Source organism: Pezoporus wallicus, unplaced genomic scaffold, assembly GCF_028554395.1.
Source record: "Pezoporus wallicus isolate ANWC-B61680 ecotype Strahan unplaced genomic scaffold, APGP_CSIRO_Pwel_v1 contig_6597, whole genome shotgun sequence".
Taxonomy (NCBI): Eukaryota; Metazoa; Chordata; class Aves; order Psittaciformes; family Psittacidae; genus Pezoporus; species Pezoporus wallicus.
The window spans coordinates 1,259,350-1,281,884 of record NW_026635331.1 but is presented as its reverse complement, the minus strand read 5'-3'; the positions used below and the strand labels follow the sequence as shown (position 1 = coordinate 1,281,884).

At 39.1% G+C, this 22,535-nt stretch overlaps 1 long non-coding RNA gene across 1 annotated transcript; it reads left to right on the top strand.

Moving 5' to 3' along the window:
• Positions 1–1,756: 1,756 nt before the first annotated feature.
• Positions 1,757–3,543, top strand: LOC130604425 (uncharacterized). Its single transcript, XR_008973451.1, has 3 exons — positions 1,757–1,825; positions 2,909–3,010; positions 3,342–3,543. It is a non-coding gene; the product is annotated as an uncharacterized LOC130604425 (long non-coding RNA).
• The last annotated feature ends 18,992 nt before the right edge of the window (positions 3,544–22,535 follow it).

The window sequence follows — 22,535 nt, the reverse complement described above, 5'->3', positions numbered from 1 at the left end:
GTCAGTTTTGTGATCAGATGCAGCCTGCAGCAAAATAAACATGGAAATGGTAAGGAAGACCTTATGTTTACTCTCTGAAGCTTTTAGTTCAGTGTAAGATAAAGGTCATTCTGGAGAAACATGTCAAGATTTCTAGTGAGGGTGGCAGACATCTAACATAACCAGAGAACCAGGAGGTTTAAAAAGGAGTTAAAACTACAAGGGAAAAAAAAAAATCTAGAAGTATTTTTAGAAATCTGAGAGTTTGATATTTGAACGTAAGGACAATCAGACTGCCCATCTGAAGTGGGCAGTATACACACTGCAGAAAGCTTTGAGTGTAAAATGATCTCTCCTGTTACTGTTTAGAAATGCAGCAGTACGAACCCAGCCTTCTCCCCCCCCTTGTGTTTTGCAACCTCCTTGGTAAAGTGAGATGATACTTAGCAGACACTTACATACTAGATTAAAAAAAAAAAAAAAAAAAAAAAAGCAAGCATATAGCTGAAAGAACAAGCCTTAACAGATACAAGTGATAATACCAATTTCTGAATCACTTCCTGAAACCTCATTTTCCTTTGAGGTGTCTCATTCCTACTGAAATTGGAAGAACTCAAATGAAAGTTATTACGGAGGTCACTGTAATCAGGAAGTGTAAATTTAAAAAGAGCCCTTTAAACATTGAGAGTGTAAAAAGTGCTTTTCATCACATATCCTCCCAACGCTCCGCATTGCCCAATTCAGAATAATGTGCATTTTCTTCTTTGGTAGGCAAGGTTTTAGAGTTTGTGTACTAACTGGTACACAAAGTATGAGGGCAAGCAAAGCTCTGATTCTGAAGCTGTTGGCTTCTTATCTGGTAGGCAGATATGCAGGATCAAAAATTCTCTGGGTTTGGAGCACTAAATGGATGAGAACTGGACATGCAGCATCATTTTCTTCTACTTGACAGAAGATTTGGTGGAAAGTTGCCCTTGGTCATCAGCCTAAATCAAATCAGTAGTTCAAGAGTCTCTTTCTTGTTCTAATTTTATCAAAAGAGCACCACCATGACTTGCTAGTTGCTACTCTTTCTCACTATGCAAAGATAAAAGGTAAAATGACAAAGCAGGGTGCCCTTCTAGGGGCAGTGGCTTGGCTGGTGTCGTGGTTTAAAACCAGGCAGAGGGCTCGTTCACTCACTCCCCCCTTCTTGCTCTCCCCCTACTCCCGGAGGGACGGAGAGGAGAATTGAAAAGAATGCAACTCCCACGGGTTGAGATAAGAACAGTTTAGTAACTAAGGTATAACACAGATCACTACTGCTACCACCAATAATAATAATGATAAAGGAGATAACAAGGGAAGAGAATACATCAGGTCACCACCCACCACCAGCCAACTGATAACTCGCCGCCCCCCCCCCCCCCCCCCCCCCAGCCCGATCAAGCACCGACCCATACCTCCTCCAAGCCTGCAGTCCCAGTCCTTCCGGGTAGCTCTCAGTTACATCCTGGGCATGACGTGCTGTGGTATGGAATACCTCTTTGGCTAGCTTGGGTCAGGTGTCCTGTCTCTGCTTCATCCTGGCTTCCCTCCTCCCTGGAAGAGCATGAGGCTCACAAAGTCCTTGTATAAACCAAAACATCATTGTTATCAGCTCTGTTCCCAAGCCAAAAGTCAAAACACTGCACTGCACCAGCTACCAAGAAGGAGAAAAATGACTGCTACTGCTGAACCCAGGACAGCTGGGAGCATTGGCTGAACTGTGACTGATGTTTACTTCTTTTTTAAATGCAGAAGTAAGCATGATCTGCTTCACTAGCTGGTGTAAAGGCCTTCCACGAGAAAAGTGGATAAAGAACATGTAAGAATTTGGCTTGGCACTTCCAGAGGATGCCTCTGACATTTGAAACTGGATAATGCAATTCAGAAAGGGTGTTTACAAGCTGATCATGATACAGCTCTCATCAGCTTGGGTCAGGCTTGCATTTCCCACCTTGTAGATGTTTATTTATTTATAATCTGACAACTTTGAGAAGCCTATAATGGTATGGTAATATTTCTGAATAAGCAGATAATGACAAATTTTACTATTGTCTTTACTTCATATTTGAGATGAGCTCCTAAAATCAAACTTGCTCTTAGGGTCTGCTTGAAAAACACAGGCTTGTGTCAGGCAGTCATTTCCCAATGCAGTGGGCACTTTGCACCCTGGCTGCCGGGGTTTACCTCTCTTTCCCCAGCAGGAAACTAAACTATTTCAAGTGTTAGTAAAAAATTTCTTCTGGAAGGGCCAAAGCAACTGAGCTTCCCCAGCAAGCTGCTAGGTCAACTTTGGGCACTCGCTCCTCCATTGGTACCCCTCATTGCTCTCAGGTGCCAGGGCTCTTGCACCTATGCCTCTTCACAACTCAGTGGTTCCAACTGATCCTGCCAATGTTTTGAGGGTGGTCCTACTTAACTTTTAAATTAGGATGGGGGAGAGAGGTGAGAAGGGTGAAAAGGCAATCATTTCAAGACTGCTTTCTTGAAATGAAGCTGTAAAAGGATTACATTTGGATGACAGATCCCATGTCTGGGCACAAGTGGTTCCAGGAGCTTTTTGTCTGTATAGGAGATGACTTCTCCATGGCTTAGGACAGGTAATGTGGCTTCACTGCCACTTCTAGGACTCTAGGAGTGTGGCTGGGTGCAGGATGGAACAGCTAAGATTATCAGGGCATGCTTGTCCTGGTGATGCTCTTACTTGCAGCTTGATGATGGAACAGTCTTAAGAAAGCTCTAAAAGATGACTGAGAAATGTGTGACATTTCTGGCTTAAGAAGAAATAATAAAACATTAGAAAGCTACATATGCAGGCACTGAAAATGTGGACTATGGTGCCTGAATGTGTCATTAGGCAAATGGTATCAGTATGCATGATTTCCATGCTTTTTTTCCGTTTCAGATTGATAAGCATTGTATTCAGTTATTCACCAAAGTTAATAAAAGGTGCTGGTAGCAGGCTTCAAGACTCAATTCCTGTATTCACAGAAGATATTCAGCAGAGGTAGTGGCAATGTTCACTTCCCCTTGATAGTTCTTTCATAAGTGCCTTTATGCTCAGTCGCCATCTCTTAGATGTTAAAGGGCAGTTCAGTCATGATGTTTATTGAATCCTTGCCCTTTCTACTTAAATTGCCTACAGGGAAGGCGACTAATTCTGGCTTCCTGGGATGTAAGCAGGAAGGACTGTTTTTTAAGCACCTTTTTTTTTCCCTCCAAAAACTCTATGATTTATAAAAATGTTTTTCATTTTGCTGAAAACTTTCTCTACTACAGTAATTTCCTTATGCTGAAGCATAGATTGTCATGACCAAATACTCTGCTGTTTTACAGAGGTGTTTTTATTAGGAATAGCTCCTGAGTGGGCCATGAGACTGTCTTCCTGGCACAGAGACAAGAAATGCTTACTTCCAACCTTGCACCCAGCATCCTCAATCACATAATGATGGAGAGTAGAGCTCCATCCCTCCAACACGCTGACTCATGTACCTCTGCTCAGCACATAAGTCAGGGGCATTTACGTCCTCCGTGAAGCATAAAAATACCTTTTTTTTTTAATAGCTCACAGGCAACAATATTTCTCCTCCTGCAACTGGTCATGCACCTAGAACAGAATCACATTCTTAGCAGTTAATTTTAGGAAGGAGAATAAATACGGGGCTGTCAAGATTATCTGTATATTTAGCATCTTGATATACTTAGGTGTGTTCTTAATTGTTCATTCTTTGGCAATGGTAGATAAATGGCTTTTTTTTTTTTTTTCTTTGTGAAGTAACAAGACTTTCATTTGAACAGCTTGTTGCTCCTAAGAAAGTGACTGTAGAGAAAAATCACTTAGAATTCACAGAATCATAGGATGGTTTAGGTTAGAAGAGACCTTAAAAATCATGCAGTGCCAAACCCCCTGCCATGGGCAGGGACACCTTCCCACTAGGCCAGGTTTCTCAAACCCTGTCCAACCTGCCTTGAACACTGCCACGGGTGGGACATATACAGCTTCTCTGGGCAACCTGTGCCAGATCACAGAAGGCTAGCCTGTTCCTGGCTGGATTCCACTTTCTGTGGTGGGATTTATATGTTTTGCACAGTTAATCTGGGGCCAAGCAACAATTAAGCAGAAGGGATCTTCCTTATAGTAATTAATTACTGCAATAGCCTTGTGCAAAGCACACTGTAGCAGGAGTTATATACCAAGCAGCAGGTTCCTATCCCACAAACTGCAGGATTTTAGAGAACACATACACAAAAAAAAAAATAGATAACACAGAATGTTGAGGGCTTGTATTAGCTGAAATCTTATGTGGGATCTTAGATAAATGGAGTCCATTTCATTCACTGTAGTCTGAAGAAAAGATCAGGAAAGATCCAGGTCACCGTTGCTCAACTTTTTTTACTAATAGTGCAAAGCGGGTATTAAAAGATAACCATTTAGATATAATAGCTTTTTTTATTTGCTCTGCACTGATTTAGCATTAGTAAAAACAGATGTACTTCTTGTTTTCTGAAAGTAGCAGGAGCTGTGGTGTTTTCTTGTCCTCCTCTTTGGAGTTGCTTTCCTTCTATTTTCACAGCCATAGTTCAATACGGACTTGACTGCCCCTCAGTGTTGAACCCTGAGCCAGCCTAACCAAAAGGAAGCACGTTACCATGGTGAATATGAGGCAGAAACCACCTTTCCACTGAGGGAGATTTCAGGAAAACCAGCAAATCAAAGAGAGCACTGAGGCAGCAGTTCTGGGAGTATGGTCACCTTCTCCACAAGGAACTCTATGTTGTCTCACAGATCATCCATCTAGCCTGGACCTGCCATGTTAATGTGGATCTGTGCCTTCCAGGATGGAGCTGGGCTGCACTCCATCATCTGAAAGTATGGGTAGGTGTGCTGGAATTGGCCTAAATATGTGTAGAAAGACTTATCCCAGATCCTCCTTATTCTGTGAGAGAGCTCCACTAGGGCTCTCAATAAGGAAATGATCTCTCACCCCAACCCAGACACCACAGAGAACACCTGAAACCATAGACTGTCCCATTTTATGGCTACCTGCTGCTCACAGTCTTTCCTTCATGTTTCTTGCTCTGATCATCAGGCAGGATCCCACCCAGCTTCTCCCCCTGAAGCCCCTCTAGCATTGCCGCAAGAGTTGCCTGGAGGACCAGGCTTACTCGCTGCAGGAAGAGGGATGTAAGGCAGATCACTAGACCACTCTTCACCTGGAGCTATCTTTAAACACCCAGTGCTCAGCCTGTTATGCCGAATGAACCTTTTCCTTCTTTTTATCTACATTGTAGTATAACACGGATTATAAAAAAAAAAAAAAGCTTTCGTTTGCTGCTTTGTGGCAATTTAATCTCCTCTTACATATTTATAACACCAGTAGTTCCTGATCAAGGAGTTGAAACCTTGTGTTTTGTTTTCAGTATTCTGTGAGCAAAGGGGTAAGTATGACTGGTATTGAAATAGAGAGGAATCTGCTTTCTAAGACCAAAATAGTTTATCATCCTCTGCCCTTCTCAGTAAGTTCTCATCTTTTATCAGTTCTTTTATTAAGGGCTGCTGTGCATAACTGGTTGTTTGTTTACAGGCAGAAATGTAACTGTCAGGATGGTTAAGGGGTTCTGGTCTTATATACATTTTTGACCTATATTTAATACTGCCTCGTATTTATTTTCTTACATATCTAATTGCCATTCCCAGTTTGCACTGTCATTAATTCCCCATGCCATTTAACTGATGCTGTTACGAACTCACTGCAGCAGCGATTTAGAAGCTCTCCTACCTACCAGAAGTTTTGTGGATGAAATCAGAGATTTGTCCCCATCTGCAAGGCTTGGGGATTGCCCTATTCTCAGTTGCATGAGAGAAGTAGGTTTTGACAAGCATCCAAAATGAAAGTGCCCCAGAAACTGCTGGAAGAAACAACGGTTAGCCTTTAAAAAACTAGGGAATAATATTTTTGGTGCTAGTCAGAAGACCTTATAAGAGGAGAGCTGGATGAGTTTTGACCTCTGACTTGTCAGGTTTTGTCCTTCAGTTAACACCTCCACAGAAGGGCATTTTTCCAGAGCAGACTCGCTGATAGGGAGAAAAAAAGAAATTGCAGTATAAAGGAAGAAGAAAGGCTTAAAAGGCAAACAACTAAATGGAGAAAAACATCATCTTTTCCCTCTGAACCTTCCGCCAAATCCTTTGATCTGTTTTTGGAGTTGTGAACTCCGCTGAGGAAGGTGAAGCAGTATCCCTTACAGATGTTTGCAGAGGTGTCTGTGGTTTGGTTTGTTAATACCAGACAGCCAGATTCATTATCTGGTTTTGCTCCATCAAAATACTAGACCTGGAGAAAAGGGGAAAGACTAGCAGTCATTATGCTAATAAAGCTTGATTAATGTGTGAAACCAAAGCCTAAAATCAAGTGCATCCTGTCATTTTGGCCCAGCTACCAGAAAAAATCCCTTTCCTGCTCTGTGACATGATGCTAAAAGATACTGTCAATTGCTTAGATTTTGGGTCAGGATTACGTTTTCATTCCTATTTGTGTGATAGCTGTTAAACAATGTTACAAAATTTTACAAGGACCAAATCCTCCACACGAGTGGCCCCACTGAGCTGGATTTCAGCTCAGTAACACACAGGTAAATGCAGATTAGCTTCTTCAAAGGCAATGGAATAAATCCAGATTATGGTGGTGTAACCAGGTCACTAACATTATTATGACTATTTTCAGGGGGTGGGAAAAGAAAGGGGGACGGGTGGGAGACAAGTTTAAGACATTTGCTTAAACTCTTCTGAGAGAGTCTGAAAGAAATTGTGTTCAGGTTATCAGATGTGACGGTTCAGGAGGAATTAAAAAGTGACTGTGAAGGTTTTGAACCAAGAGTCAGTGAATCAAAATTTCCAGACACCCCAACAGGGCATTTGATGAAGAGTGAAGCATCTCAGTACTATACATAGGTCTGTTGTCAGAGCAGTAATAGCATAATTGCACAGGGAAACAGGGTGACTGCTGTGAGCAAATGCACAAATTGTATATGAGAAACAGTACCCTTCATAGGTGGGAAATGCTGACTTTAAAGTACTGTTTCTTACTCTGCATTTTAAGTTATCTTACAACCAGTCTAGCATTTAGGTCACAATACACTTGCTTGAGAAACCACTGCCTGGGAAAATAGCCAAGAGCTAAGAAAATTAGTGAAGGGAGAAAACAGGTTCTGTAAATATTAAGCTTCAGAGAAGGTATGCTCTAGCCTGATATTTTTACAGTTTTCTTGGGACTGATATTCATATCCTTAAAACAGTACACTTTTATGCTAACACCAGTTACTTCTTTTTGATGGGAAGTGAAAGGGTTTGAATCTCTGGTTCCTTTCACTTTATTTCCTCCTGTGCTCACTTCTCTCCCCATCTCAGTAACAGGTTATACCAACTGTTTTACAGCAGCCAGACTACTGAACTCAAGTTAAAAGTGACACTATTTACATAAATAGTGTCACATAAATAGTCCTCCTATTTTGTCACTGCCTGCAACTTGAAAAAGGAAATGTAGATTGGGTGGTTTGCAGTATTGTTTATTACTAAGCTATTCTCTAATCATGGAGAAAACTGTACGGTTTGCTTTGCAATAAACAGAACTGTAGTCCACTAAATACCATCAAATTAAAACATTCTTGAAGGTTTTAGTTCAACACCTTATTAGACTGCCAATATAAATAGTTGTACGCATGTTTTAAATAACAACATATGCCATTACAAGAGTAGAGCTTGGGCAGAAAAAATTCCCTTCAACTATATTGCGTAAAAATGACTCAAAAGGGTGTAGTGTCTTGTGAAGATGCAGCGCTCTATTTCATGGAGCTTACACGGATGGCTGCAGAAGAATTCCATTTTGGATAGCAAGCATGTTTTTAGGAAGGAAGTTATAGGATAAAGTTTAGGACTGTTAAGTAAGAATGTTTGCGTTGTTTGGTATCCTTTAATAAAGTAGTGGAAATAAACTGGAATAACATGGCTGATCTAATTTGAACTTACTGCCCGGAGATATTCATAGACCTTTCATGTAATGTGAATCAAATCATGCTATAAATCAAGGACTACAAAAGGTGAATAAAAGGAGCCTAGGTGTCACATTAGTGATTTGTGAAGTGTGTGAGCTCAAAGTTGCTTCTTAAAGAGAAATATCTGAAATAGTACCTCAACTGAATTAACTGAAAGTCTTTCTAAACCTGTGTGCATTAAATTTGTTTTTACTTTCCCACATTGTGGGGTTTATGCATTAAATTTGAGCACATCCCAAAAGTTGAGCCAATGAAATATTCCTGTGGTATTAGGAAATGGAGATCATTTACAGCTAAAGAAAGGAGTATACAAGATGCCTGAGACTTCAGAATATAAAAGGAAGGGGGTAACTCTTGCAGACTTACCAGAACTGGCAAATTACTCTACCACTGGACCTGAAAGATTGTGCTAGCATGACCAGAGTAAAGGTTTTGGAAATTGAAAATAATAAAACCTACTTCTTCATGGGTCTCAAAAAGTTGAACACGTTAGGTGCTTAGAAACAGCAGAAAGTTGTCTTTTCTTACATGATAAATTGCTTTGCAGCAGAAAACCTCACACAATGTGATTTCATACTCCTGTTTCTATAAAACATGTGATTGGTTTTATGACCATTTTACTTTAGTGCTTTCATACAGATTCTTGTAATACATTTTCAGCATTATTTTTACCAGTAGGGTAATAAAAAATAGTAAGAGTTATATGGTTGCTGAAATTATTTATGTTATTATATTATATATTTTACCACTCAAAATCATTATTTATTTATTACCTTAGATAGAAGGCAGATGAAACTATAAATAGAAACAAAAAATTGAATGGCTTTATCACTTTTCTAAAAGCCCTGCATACGAAAATGACCAATCAAGGGCACTTATAGAAACACAGTATAATTATTGTAAAGAACTAATTACAAGATTATAATAATTATATTTTTATATAATTACCAACAACAATGACATAAGAAAATGAATACAGACAACTCAGAAGCATTTTTTTTTTTTTTTCTGTAACTGGCAAAGTTCAAGGCCAGGTTGGATGGGATTTTGAGCACCCTGGTCTAGTGCAAGGTGTCCCTGCCTGTGGCAGAGGGGTTGGAACTAGATGAGCTCTAAGATCCCTTCCAGCTCAAGCCATTCTATGATTCTGTGGTCATTTTTAACGTCCACAGAATGCAGGACTAGTTTCAAGTATAAAACTGAAGCAGTTCTGTTCATAGACAATGCCAGGGAAGTTCTCCTGATGTGCAGCACAGCCCCATCCCACTTTTCCCTGCTTTCAGTACAGCTATAATGCTGTAGGTAAGCTACAGTACCTTTATGCCTACTGTAGGCTACCTGTGGTGAGGTTCTGTTCTATACAAGTTGATGCATTTTTCAGTGTCTGCCCTTTGCAGGAGCCCAAAGGGGATGGAGCAGGCCGGAATCTGGATTGTAATTTCAGAAACTTCAATAAGAAAGAGATGCATAAAATTCCTGCTACAATATATGTAGCAGGGATCCCAGATTTGATTGGCCAGATATTTTGACAGCTGTGACAGATTACAATTAAAACTTGGTTCTTTTACATAGGAACAGCTTCAGGAGCCAGAGACAAGGAATGAGCTTTGTCTCTGTGTGAACCCTTCCTATGTGGTTAGGTAGGCGCCTTCCTCAGGGCTTCTCTGCTGCTTGCAGTGGATTCTGACACCGTGCACTGACTCCACGCTTCCAAGGAGCCGCCTGGTTTTGCAAGTACTGTTAGAAACAAAGCCCTGTGCTGAACTCCCACTTAAGGTTTTCTTCTGATCGGTTGTCATATGCACCAAACTGATGGGGAGAAAACCCCAAGGCTGGGGTATGTAGGCTGGCTAGGTATGTCCAGTGGTGTTATTTTAGTGAACACAGCTGTGGAGAAGGAGCCTCTGTACTCAGCCTCTCCCCTAACCTAAGCAATCTCTGTGTCCAGCAACATTAGATCTGCCCATGATACAAATACGTTTAGGTTGTAGCACAGTGCCTGTAACTAAGAAGTGTTGCTATGAAAGGTATATTCCATTGCATTATAAAAACTATAATTTTCCTTCTTCTTTCCTATACCCCACAGTAAAAGCCAACTACCATGAATTTGTAACAGAATTCAAAAACTTCTTGCTAACCAGAATCATGGCTTACTATGTAGGAATGAGAGCAGAGAGGAGTTGCAAACCACTTTTTTGGCCAACTCACCATGCATATTCGACATGCTATCAGTCACATTTGACATGATAATCTTCTTCAAATAAATCTTTCTTTCCTACAAAGGAAGGGTTTGGATATCATCAGACATTTGTTTTTTTCTGTCCTTCACAGAAGACATTTAAGAGTTCACAGCTTCAAGTAATGGCATAAGAGTCTACAGGAAGAGCCTAGCAGATATTAAGATGTGTGCCCTTTTGCCTTCAACCACTTTTCTTACATTAAACTGAAAACCGTATTACTATTGTGTGGTCTTGTAATTTAATATTTTGCAATATGCTGTGCATTTTCCAGTCTCTGTAATATTCCTTGTACCTTGCAGAGCCCAAAAAATTAGCTGTTTCATTTTCAGGTAATCACTTTTGTGGTAGAGGTGGATCTAAATAAAGACTTCTATCTGAATCACACACAATTATGCTTTCTTCTTCTTGCATACTGGTCAAATTTGATTGCATTTAAACTTAGTTGCTAATGACTGTTGTCAGAATGGGCAAAACAAACCCTATGGCTCCTGATTTGCTAGAAAACAGCATTCAGCCCATCTGTGCTGCACTGGCTGGAGGAACTGTGCTCTTTTACAGTAGTTGAACTCCAGTGAGGGGAAAACCACTTGCTGTAGAGTGGTATAGAAACCCCCCTGCAAGGTGGTCATCATCACTTGTTGGTCCTTTGCACCTCAAAATCTCAAGCCTGAAAGTATAGTTTTTTTCTTTTCTTATAATCTGAGCCCAGTGGAAGAAAAACATCCAATTATTAGGCAAGTATGCCAGCTGTGCAGGTGTCTGGCACTAACATACATGTCAGAATGTGTTAAACAGTTTGCTTGCTCAACACATAAAGAAAATGCCCTAAGGAAAGCATCTTAGTTTTTCCCTGTCATTTAAATTACCGTTGAGCTCAGTCCTGTCGTCTTTTCTTTCCTTGCTGAGGAGAAACTCATGTTTAATTCCCACATAACTTGATGGGCATTTGATCTGTTTAATCAATCTGAGTAACAAAGGCAGGATTTGGTCCAGTGACTTTAAAGGACTCCTACAGTCTGTAAATGATTTTGGAAACCAATTCCATGTAGATCTTAGAATAGACCAAGAAGTATGGTGTTTGGGTTTTTTTTTCTCAGCTTTTGAATAACAGTGGGTTTTCTTTCTTCACAGAAGTAAGGGTTAGAGCATCTGAAGTAAAATTCTGTGAAGAAGCAGGGCGGTTCTTCATATCTCCAGTACAACTACTGCATTAGCAGACTTTCCAATTAACCTATGATCTCCAGCTTTATGATGCAGTGATCACTCCAAGATGTTGCAACTGTCCCAGAGGAATCTAAAGTGTCTGAAGTGCTAGATACATTTATCACAGAGCCTACTTTCTACCATGCCAGATACTGTCGTAAGTTCATTCTCCGTCTGCATTAATGGCTAGTTTAACTAAAATGCATACTCAGGCTGAGTGGTCACTAGAAAATCTGACAATAAATGAAGTCAGCCTCTAAGATGTGGGGTGCAAATGCACACTTCATAGCCTTTAGTTTAGAAGTAGCTCCGGCAGAAATCAATATACAAACAAGGCAGAAGGTTGGTGCCAGACAAGATGAATAATCCTGTTCACCTGCCTGGCCCCCAAACACAAAATCACTTGTCTGCCAATCTTGCATCTGTTTTTAAAAGATTTTGATGCGTCATTAAGCAATCCTCGTGTGAGCTACCAGCTTTAGACAGCCTTTCTTTGAAGAAAAACAGATTGCTTATCTCCACTTAAGCATTTTTGTACTCCAGAAACTGCAGCAAACATGGGTACCCCCCATATTTGTATCTTAAATCCTAGGTTGCTTTTAAAGGAAGCACATAGTGAAATGATGTACAGTACAAGAAAATGGATGTTCCTGTTTGGCACTGTCGGGCCAGGGAGGGAGCAGAGGTAGCCCACTGTAGCTGTCTTCTCTCTAGCACTGCTGTTGATGGCCAGCAGCGTGATGGCCAAGTACTCACCAGTGCATCAGATGGAGCTGAAGCAACATTGTGTGCTCAGGGATAAGCATGTGCATCGCTGCTGTGCATCTCAGCTCATTCTCCATCCACCAGATGATGGCAGGGACAGGTTTATTCTCAAAAGCAAACAATCCAGCTTCTCAGTTTTAACTCAGAAGCAACCTAATGCCCTCGAGTGAAACAAATGAAAGGCTTCTAGGTCGGGTAGTCTCTGGCACTGGGTAGCAGACAAGCAGTAATATACATCTTAAATAAAGAAACATGCCAGGGTTTGTTTTTGTGGGGTTTTGTTTGTTTTGTTGGTTGGTTTGTTTTTTCTAAAAATCCTTACTATTTTAACAGTATATCAGTCTGGGATGTTCTGATCTCAAAGTTTTGTTTAATACTTACCTCTGTCTAAAACATCTGAATAAAACCAGAAACATTCAAAAATGCAGGATCAAATGACTATTTTGGGGTTTTTTTTGGTGGTCGTGAAGCAGGCACTATCAGCCATCACTGTGCCAAAGCTTTGTCTTTCTCTAGTATTTGATAGTCATTCCTTAAAACACCTCATCTGCTCAGGAAAATTCTTCCAGTATTTAAAATCTGACACTTTACAGTGTCACAGTTCACAAAGATAAAAAACATCTTAACTGGAAATTGCCTTTTGTATTAATTTTTTTTTTAATTAGGGATTGGATTATATCAGCTTTTTAATAAGAAATTTAATACTATTCCCAGACCAGTAAGTTACATACTGAGTAGCATTTATAAATAATTTTACTTGGTTCCCTTTCTGAAATTAAATTCTACTGTTCTCAAGTACAAGGCACATATTTTTTTATAAGTCTAGCCTTATGCAGTGTTTGGATTTAAGAACCAAGAAACTGCCCAGTTATCCCTGATGCAACTCAACTGGAGCAATGAGAATTGCACTGGAGTTTAACTTGAAGCTAGTTTTGATACCCCATATTTCTGCACCAAAAGGTAACCTATCTGGATATTTTTAAATTATTGAAGTTACTACAGAACATCTGCTAAAGATTATATATATATATTTTGTTATTATGTAGTTTTTACAAATATTACAAATACTGTTGCTTTCTTATTAAAATATGCAGCAGGCAAGGAAGTCATATCATATCCTCTGTGAGTCTGCATTGGATGAACTTTGGACTTTAAACAAACAATTTAGTTGAGGGATTCCACAATGCTAAAGACATCAGCTTTGAAGACTTTAAGCTAAAATAGCAACATGGTGATGCACTCTTAATTCTCACCAAAAAGACCGGCAAAGTTAAATCACTTTTTGCCTTCTTGAAATTCAGCATCTTTTTGTCAAAGAAGTTACCAGGAGAAACTAAGCAAGTGTCTTGGAATAAACTGAATAAAGTCCATCAGGTTTTCTCAAGACAAAATCATTTTCTTATTTCAGTGTAGAGTTTAAAAGCAGCTGAAAGGTAAAACTTTTTGAGTTCAGTGTCAAAGCTGATATTACAGAGAACAGAGGGACTTCTGTTAAAGAGCAAAAAGAAATTAGTTTGCCTTTTCTGTTTTAAATTGGATGACATAGCAGAAACTGCTATAAGGGAAAAGTGAGGTGAATATGGACATCTTAGGAGTATGGACAAAGTACTGAGATCATTGTAGTTCTGGTTAGCATCTGTTCCATTAATTCTCATCTAAGAATTTGACATTTAGTTTTAAAGCAACACCTCTTCTGGCTAAATGCCTAGATCTACAAACAGGACAAAGCTCACAAGGAAGCTAATAGATTACATAAATGCAGAGTATACTTGTTGAGTACAGCTGTCCTCTATTAATTAATTTCACTGTTCTTGACTGATAAGCTCTGTGCTCCTCTCTGGGAGTCCCTGTGGGGCATGGAGGGAGGAGAGAAGGTAGGATCCAAGCTGAGACAACAATGACTTCTCTAAGCGCTGAAACTATTGAAGTCTGGTTTTCAATCATACTTGGTGGATTTTAGCATAGATTTTAGAAGGTGTAAATTTAATGGAATGTTTTCCTGCTTGTAGTATTACTCAGAAGTGTCTCTGCCTCTGTCCCCCAACATAGATCCTCCAGCATCTAATGTATGAGCACATGTTGGTGCATTTCCCTCAGTCCAGGCTCTGTGTGGAGCTTCCTCTCTACGTAACCGTCTATATTAACAGAACTTATAGAAACCAAATTATTTTGGGGATTCCTCAATCGTATTAGATTAAGTGTGGCCAGGCTATGAAAATACTATTGAAGGAATGGAAATACACCCACAAGTACACACGCACAGCTTGAACTTGAAGGCCAGTTTCCATGTAAGCCAATCTAAAATGCAAAAAATGTAAATAAAAGATAAGTTTCAGCCTATGGGTTGGGTACAAGGGAGGATACAAGGAGGCAAGAAAGAGTAATGTCCATAGTTCATGCACCATAGCATGTCTGCACACACTAAAGCCAAAACCTGGTGTGTGTTTGTGATACAAACTTCAGCAGCAAGACTGCAACACATTATGCACATTGAGAAATCCCGATTGCACAGGTGAGTAAATTAGGGGCCTAGTTAATGTATAAAAGTTAGAATAGTTCTTCCCTTTGGTTCAGGTGTTTAAATGTCATTCCCCAAAACCCTGCATGCAGGAAGGGATCCAGAGCTTAATGGAACCAGGGCCCAACAAAGAGGAATCAGGATGTGACTGGGGCATGGGCACCATGGGAGGCACATCCCAGTCCTCAAGTTAGACACAGTTTAGCAGCATATTTTCCCTCTAAAAATGGAACAATCACTAAAGGAACAACATATATCATAGTAGGGTATGAAACCTGTTGCAGGGTTTTCTTTTGTACAATGTAAAATGAAAGTTGCCTGCCTATTGTAATTTGAACTTCAGCTACAGTCAGCTTATTGAAAATTCTCTTTGTCCTGGTTTTAAAAGAGCCCTTCAACTTCTTTTATATATTTTAAAGAAATACTGTTTTTTGGAGCTGGTTATTTTATAGTCTGAGTTAATGATGATTCATTCAGTTTGCATTTCTAGAGCATTTTGTGCTGAAATTATCACCAAGTTAATTAAATGTTTGTTATCAGGCAATAATAAAACATAATAACCTCTAGCAACTAGGTAGGCCTTAGAACATAAGGTTGGGATCAGCTACAAAAAAAAAAGGTTGAATTCAAAGAGTTACAGATTTTCTTGAAATACATTCCTGCCTCTGTGCCCTATTTTAATAATTACATTTTGGCTAAAACTTATTTTTCATTACAGCAATATTGTCCATATGTTTAGGTTGAGTTCCTTTACTATAAATTTAATATCTTATTTAATATTCCAGCTTTTACTATATTTTGTTTTACTGTATATTGTATTGAATGCTTTATTGAATGCTTTAGAGAGATTTCTGTGACTGTTACGATAGATCTGCTTTGAAAGATCAATGGTTCTTTTATGATTCTGAAGAAAGCATAATGCTCCATGTTTATGCTTTGCTAAATAATTCTATTGATTTAAATAGTGAATTTTCTTAACAAACAGTATATACAATATATGCAAATAATTTCAAAGCATTGTATTTACATAAAATTTAATTCTAAATATTTATGTTAACTATATACATGATATATAGTTATACATGCTATGTATAATATACTATATACAGTATATATGTATAATATACTATATGTATAAAATACAATATATATTATATACTATATACAGTAAATAGTATTCTATAGCATACTATAACATACTGAAGGATCTATGTTTTATATATAATATGCTCTTAAACGTATATGGCTTCTGTATATATATACACTATATAACTAAATATACAGTTAAAGTTTAGTCTGTATTTTTGTATGTTTATTGATTTGAATTGGAATAGAATTTTTCTTCTTAACGGAAGCACAGGATCCAAGAATGTTTTGTTAGATGCTCCTAATTTTTAGTAAAAATATGGTAAATTTAGTAAAATGGAAAAATTGAAAGCATGTTGGAAAACAATAATATATTTCCTTCAGAGCAACCAGGTGGCATGTAATGATAGGACAAGGGAAGATGGCTTTAAACTGAAAGAGCATAAATTTAGATTAGATATTAGGAAAAAATTCTTTACTCTGAGGGTGGTGAGACACTGGCACAGGTTACCCAGAGAAGCTGTGGCTGCCCCATCCCTGGAAGTGTTTGAGGCCAGGTTGAATGGGGCTTTGAGCAGCCTGGGAGAAGGGCAACTCTGGAGGCTGGGAAGGTACTGAGTTCAGATGCCTTTCTTAGCTCCCTCGGGATGCCAACAGCAAATGAAGGGGTACTTTAGACTAATCTAGGCTATTGAGTTTTTTCCCTTCAAAATGTGTATTTGCTCCCAGTCAGCAGTGCTACCTGCACGAGGGCCCTAGCTGCAGGAGGCTGCCTCTCACACTGCCCTGCCTGCAGTATATGCTGGCAGCAAGACTGCTTCTGCCTTTGCCTCTGCCCCTGCCTGTGCAGATGGACTGCTCCATTCTGGCAAGACCCTGCTCTTGGGGCCTGCAGCACTGCAGTGCAATTGCTGGTGGATCCAGGAGAAACCCCCTTGACAGCCCATCTCAAGCATGAACTGCAACAACTATTACTCTTGAAAGTCAGCATGACTCCTATAATTTATTCATCCAAAAATGTATTCATCCATACATAATTTATTTGCATTTGTTTTACTACTACCATTACAATTTCATAAACAGCAGCATAGAGAGATGGGAAGTTAAAGGCAGAGGTAGCTGCTGGACAAAGGCCCTGGGCTTGCTTCTCCTTTCTGCTGACTGCCTCCAAGTTTTGTGTAAAGGCATAGCACAGAACAAGCAAAAATCCTCTATTCCTCTAATCCTTCGCTAGGTTGGAAGAAATCTGTTGTTTCACCTAAATTCCTCTCTGCAGTCATCTGTATTCTGTTAATGTGATGAGGACACTGGAAAGTACTGAAGTGGTGGGGAATGCTGTCGTGTGCAGAAGCTGAGAGGAAAGTTAAGGGTGAATGGGAAAGGAGTGTCAATGCCATAGGCTCACTGTCTCCCCTCCTCGGTGTCTGCTGGGGTACAGGTTTCTGTGAGCAGGAGAAATGAACTGATTTAAGGTATACTTACACAATGAATAGATTTAGATTTAGTATTTCCAGAAGTAATCTGGTGTGGGGATTACAAGGGAAATGGGAGATTGTGTTGAAAGGAGTAGGAAGCAAATTCTGTGCAGAGCATCACTTCTCCAGTATCCTTCCCTAACAGGCTCAACTTAACTGGGCTGTGGAGAGACTTCAGAGTGATCCATTTCCCGTGGCTTGGCTGTGGCAGCTGACTGTCCCTATATGCTCGTCACTAATCAGCTGCAAGGTAATAAGTGTTGACTTAATCTGCCTTCTTGATTACAGTGTGGAAAGAGGAGTTCAAACATCAGGCATGTTAAGGCACAAGATTGAAGGCCACTGGGTTTCCCATTAGGGAACTTGAGCCATTCTGCAGCACAGGGCTTTTTGCAATGTGTTACTGACTTTATAAAAGCCATAGCAGCTTTGTTCTGAGTACTGCCCTCTAGACTTTCTTCTTTCAAACAATATACAGCTCTATTGTAAATCAATGTCCAAAACCATTGCAGCAAAACTACTTTAATCTGGAGGGACCATTTTGTTGAAAAGGGACGTTTCTTTAAAAGGAAAAAAGGTATAAAGAATTTCCTAAGGAATCATTCTGAGCCTTTTCAATCAGCCAGATAATTCACTTCATAGTACAGAAACACAGATTTGTTATTCAATTTTTCAAGAGAAAAAAATAAGGAGAAGAAAAAGATTGCTACTTTAGTCCTATGTGGAAGGAAAAATGAATTGCCATGGAATTAGATCGTGGCATATAAAGCTTTTATGTAAATCAGGAGGTTAAGAGGTTAAGAAGTAAAAAAGCCTGTAGCCCTGTGAAACATGAAAAGTGGACTGTTTCAGATGATGCATGTTCTGGATTTTTAAAAGGACAATTTATCTATAGCTTTGTTTTAAACAGCGGGGGGATTTTGAAATACATGAATCCAGCAAAATGAAATCAAGGTCTTCAAGATTAAAATTTAATCAAGGAAAAAAAAAAGCCCTAAATAATATATGGAAATGTCATGGATATTTGAACATTTTGTTTCATGATATAAGGTACATAGGGTTGTTTCTTACAACACAAGAAGGTTAGGTTCTCTTTTATTTTTTTCCTGAGGATAAGCACAGGTGAGAAATACAGCTGTGAGATGGAGAAGCAGAAGTTAGCATCTCCTGTTCTCTCCAATGACTGTAGAAAGTGTGTTCTGCTAATTGTTCTTGCTAGGCATGAATTAACAGATAGGTTCTAGGTCCAGCAGACTTGGGGCATGGTCTATGTATTTAAATGTGTAAGCCACCAAGAAAGGGAGTTTTAAGACCCTATTCTCTTACTTTGACGTCCTTACTAATATCTTTCCTAGAATATTTTAAGTAGTCCCTGGCTAGCTCTGGCTGCAATAATCAGCTTATTTCCCTGATATTTTCGAACAAAAATACTAATCGTCTCTTAAGCTCAGGTTAAAGTTATGGCCATGTATGTACTATCAGATAACAAGACTAGTAAGTAGCAAGTTTCCTTATTTGTGTACTTGGAGTATGCAGAGGAAATGTACACATTTTCCATTTGGTTTAGAAATGCTATGCTAAAATAATGTCTCTTTTGCCATTATGCATTTATTGGAACTCTATGGTATTTCTTAAGCACCTGCATCACATAATTCTGCTTCAAAACAGGGTAAATTTGGGTCAGTTTCACTCCCATGTACATCATAACACTGAATGTAGAGTGACTTAAAATATTTATAGTTTTGGGCTGTATGATATCTTAATGCAAGCCTTGCACTTACATTTGATTTAGCTGTTATCTTGCCCTTAGGGAAATCTCTTTTGCCCAAGAATGCACACTCTCAGTAACAAATAGGATCACAAAATCTCAAAAAAATTGAACAGTAGTAATATTTTTAGAAGGAGGAAATATCTGTCAGGTTGCTATTAGCAAGAATATTGACTTTTTTGCACCCAATTAGAACTGTTATTAAGCACATGGACTCAAAACTTTTAAGGGAAAAATGAACAGGATGTTTATTGCATAGTGTGATCCACTGTTCAAACCTTCTAGAAACTGCAAGTGTATGATGTGTCCATAACAGTATCTCAAGGCACCTGATCCCCTGTGGTTTAGATCCCTATTCGAAGTTCTCTGATCAGATCCTGTGTGGAAAAACTGAAGCAGTTAAGGGAGCATGGACCATTTCATAATTCTTCACTAACCTCAGAAGGTAAATAGCAGTTTCAGTGATCTAGGAAAAATAAACAAAAAATAAACTCTAGGGAAATAAGTATTTCTAACAGGCATGCAGTTAAAAATGAGGGGAGCTTTGTCCAAAATTGAGGTTCAACAGAAACTCCAAGCCACGTGACTTGAAAGCAATTCAAAGGTGGAAGAATAACCCTTTGATCAAGGCACTGACCTGAGAGTAAGCACAGGTTCACATCTTAGTTCCACTGCTGACTTCCTGCATGACATGTGCTGTCTCTGTGCTGTGCTTTATTTTCCGTGTACTGAGACTGACAGCATCTAAACTGCATGCCATCGGCGTAGGGCTGTCTTTGTCTTCTGCAGAGAAGTGCCTAGTTCAGTGAAGCTCAACCCTGTAGCATTTTGGCCTCATGGCAGTGCTGCACAGGTTGGTAGAAGCACATCCCAAGAAAAACAGTTCTGAATTCAGCATATCTTTGCAATGCTGAGCTATGGTTTTGCTGCACAAAGCTGCTTAGAAGTTTTTCAAAGATTTTTCCACTGGAAAGAGCTTACTAAAGTGAATTAAAACATTTTGGGAGACTGTATCAACCATATCATGTGCTTTAAGGTGCATTATAAAAACATTTTGCTGTACAAGGGACAAAAGGATTTCCTTCAAGTTTACCACTTCCTCTTTTACAAACTTAAAAAGAAGTTTGATCCTTATCAGCTCAAAGTATTTTATAATATGTTGGCCATGAAAAATAGGGAGATTTTTGTCATTTTGCCTGGATTTGTGATTAAAGCAAGTGTAAAAAATCTTTGCATTTCCTCTCCGACATATGTCCTACTTTTCAACCCATGTTACTGCATAGTGTCCACTGAGATCATCATTTTAATAAAAATGCCTTCAAAGCATTAATTCCACTGTTACTAATTAAAAAAACCTCTCAGAAGTTCAGTATTCATAAAAGAAAAATCTTATTTGGCTCACCAATATATAAATGTAATCCTTCTAATACGGCAGCATGAATAATAAGGAGCCAAAAGCTACAGATCTAATTACTGGGCATCACTGGCTCAGGAGTCATAAAAACCTTGACTCTGAATAAACAACTCAGATTTCTATTATTAAAGTATAACTATTACTTCTTGTAGCAAACAAACCCTGTATCTTCTTATGATAAAGAAATGCATCCTTATGAAAAGATTAAACCATCTGATTATGTAACAGCATATTTGTGGCCTAAAAATGTCCAACCACAACCAGTCCTGCTATCATTAATCTTTACACTGAATTCTAATCAGGATATGGTAATGAGAAAAGGAGAAGAGAACTGTCCCTCAATGAGACAGGGCTTGCTGATGTTCCTCCAGGGAAAGGATGTTTCAGAAATCTTATGCCCAGCTCCACTGTCTGTCTGAGAATAACATGTGTAGAGCAGTGTTATCAAAAATGCTCATCAGCTGGCTCATTTCAGTAGACTCAGCAGACTCAGCTCTTTAGAGGGAATAGAGCTAGGCCCCTGACAAGAGCTCTCTAAAGTCCTTCCCTCCTCTGCTCTTTATGGACCAAATCACCCCTTCCTATGGCAGAATGAAAAAAAGAAACTGTTACAGGAAGAAAATCTCTAGATCACTCCTTTGCACTGTTTTTTTGTTGTTTTCCAAATTGTAGCATGCAGGAAAGGAGTTGGACTTGTTAACAAATGGCTGAAGTTCTGTTTTCACTCAAAACCAGTGGTGGAGACTGGGGAGCACCATGACAGCACAGACTAAAAGGGGAGCATGTTGAAGGCTTTTCATCACCTTGGGGATCCTTGTTCATAGCTAGTCTTGGAGCTCTGTAAGAAATGGGGTTTCTAGCCTCCAAGGAGCACCACAGGATAGGTAAATGGCATTTGATCTTAGTAGCTTTTCTGGCCCTCTCTATTTCTAGGCAGCTTCCTTTTTCCAAAAGCATTACCAGACTTTTACAAAGCCTACCACTGATCAATGGGAAGACAATAAGATACTTGTGGGAATAGCTTACCTTGAAGTGGTGCATAGAGTAATAGCTTTCCAAGCCTGCACACTGTTACCCACATTTGTTTGAGAGGCGAAAGCAGATTCTGTGTAAATCCTTACATTTCTGTCATGTGAATTCCAATGAATACCATTTAACTATTTTTCAGGGAGAAAGTTGATTTCCTAATTATGGAGATATCTGTCACTGAGAAATTAAAAAGAAAGGAAATGAACCTACTAAAAAGCAGAACAGTCATTTCCAGGCTCTATTTAGATTGGGAATTTACAAGCATTAGGTCCATACAAGCACAGAAGAAATACTGGTTGTAGGACAAACACAGTTGTGTTCCAGCACCCTGGAGTAAGAAGACTGTAGACATCAGAACAGAGGCTTGCAGCAATGTGCTGATTTAAGTGGATAAGAGAACAGTGAAATAGCTATAGATGTGGCAGGGCTAGATTTCAAATGAATGAGGCTATGCATCAGGACAACAGGAGATAAAACATCAGGAGTGAATAAGTTAATTCATCTTAAATTAAGGTTTGATTGAATGAATCCACTAATAGTTGCACAAAGCAAAAAAATATATAATCTGGGGGGGGGGGAAACATATAAAGAGCACTCAGCCTTTGTGATAATATTGTAACCTTTTACGATAACAGTATGAGGCAAGAATTAATTTGGTCTTTTGTCACATCAAATGAAGGGGCTAAGATCACCTTTACTTCAATGGTGCTGAATTCAGTCCAATGTGAATAAAGACAATTTCTATGACGGGATATTCAAAGCGCCCTAATCCTGTAGGCACGTCTGAATAACCTACCATTACAGCAGAGGAGACTTACAAAAAGAAATAGGCAATAAAATACTAATAATTCAAATACAGACATTATATTGTATTCATAATGGGAAAAATTAAATCCTTCCAGATTACATTTGAGGAACTAGTGACTAGTGAGGAACTTTAGGAGAAATAGTGGAGAAATATAGTACCCTGGTGAGGAGCTGA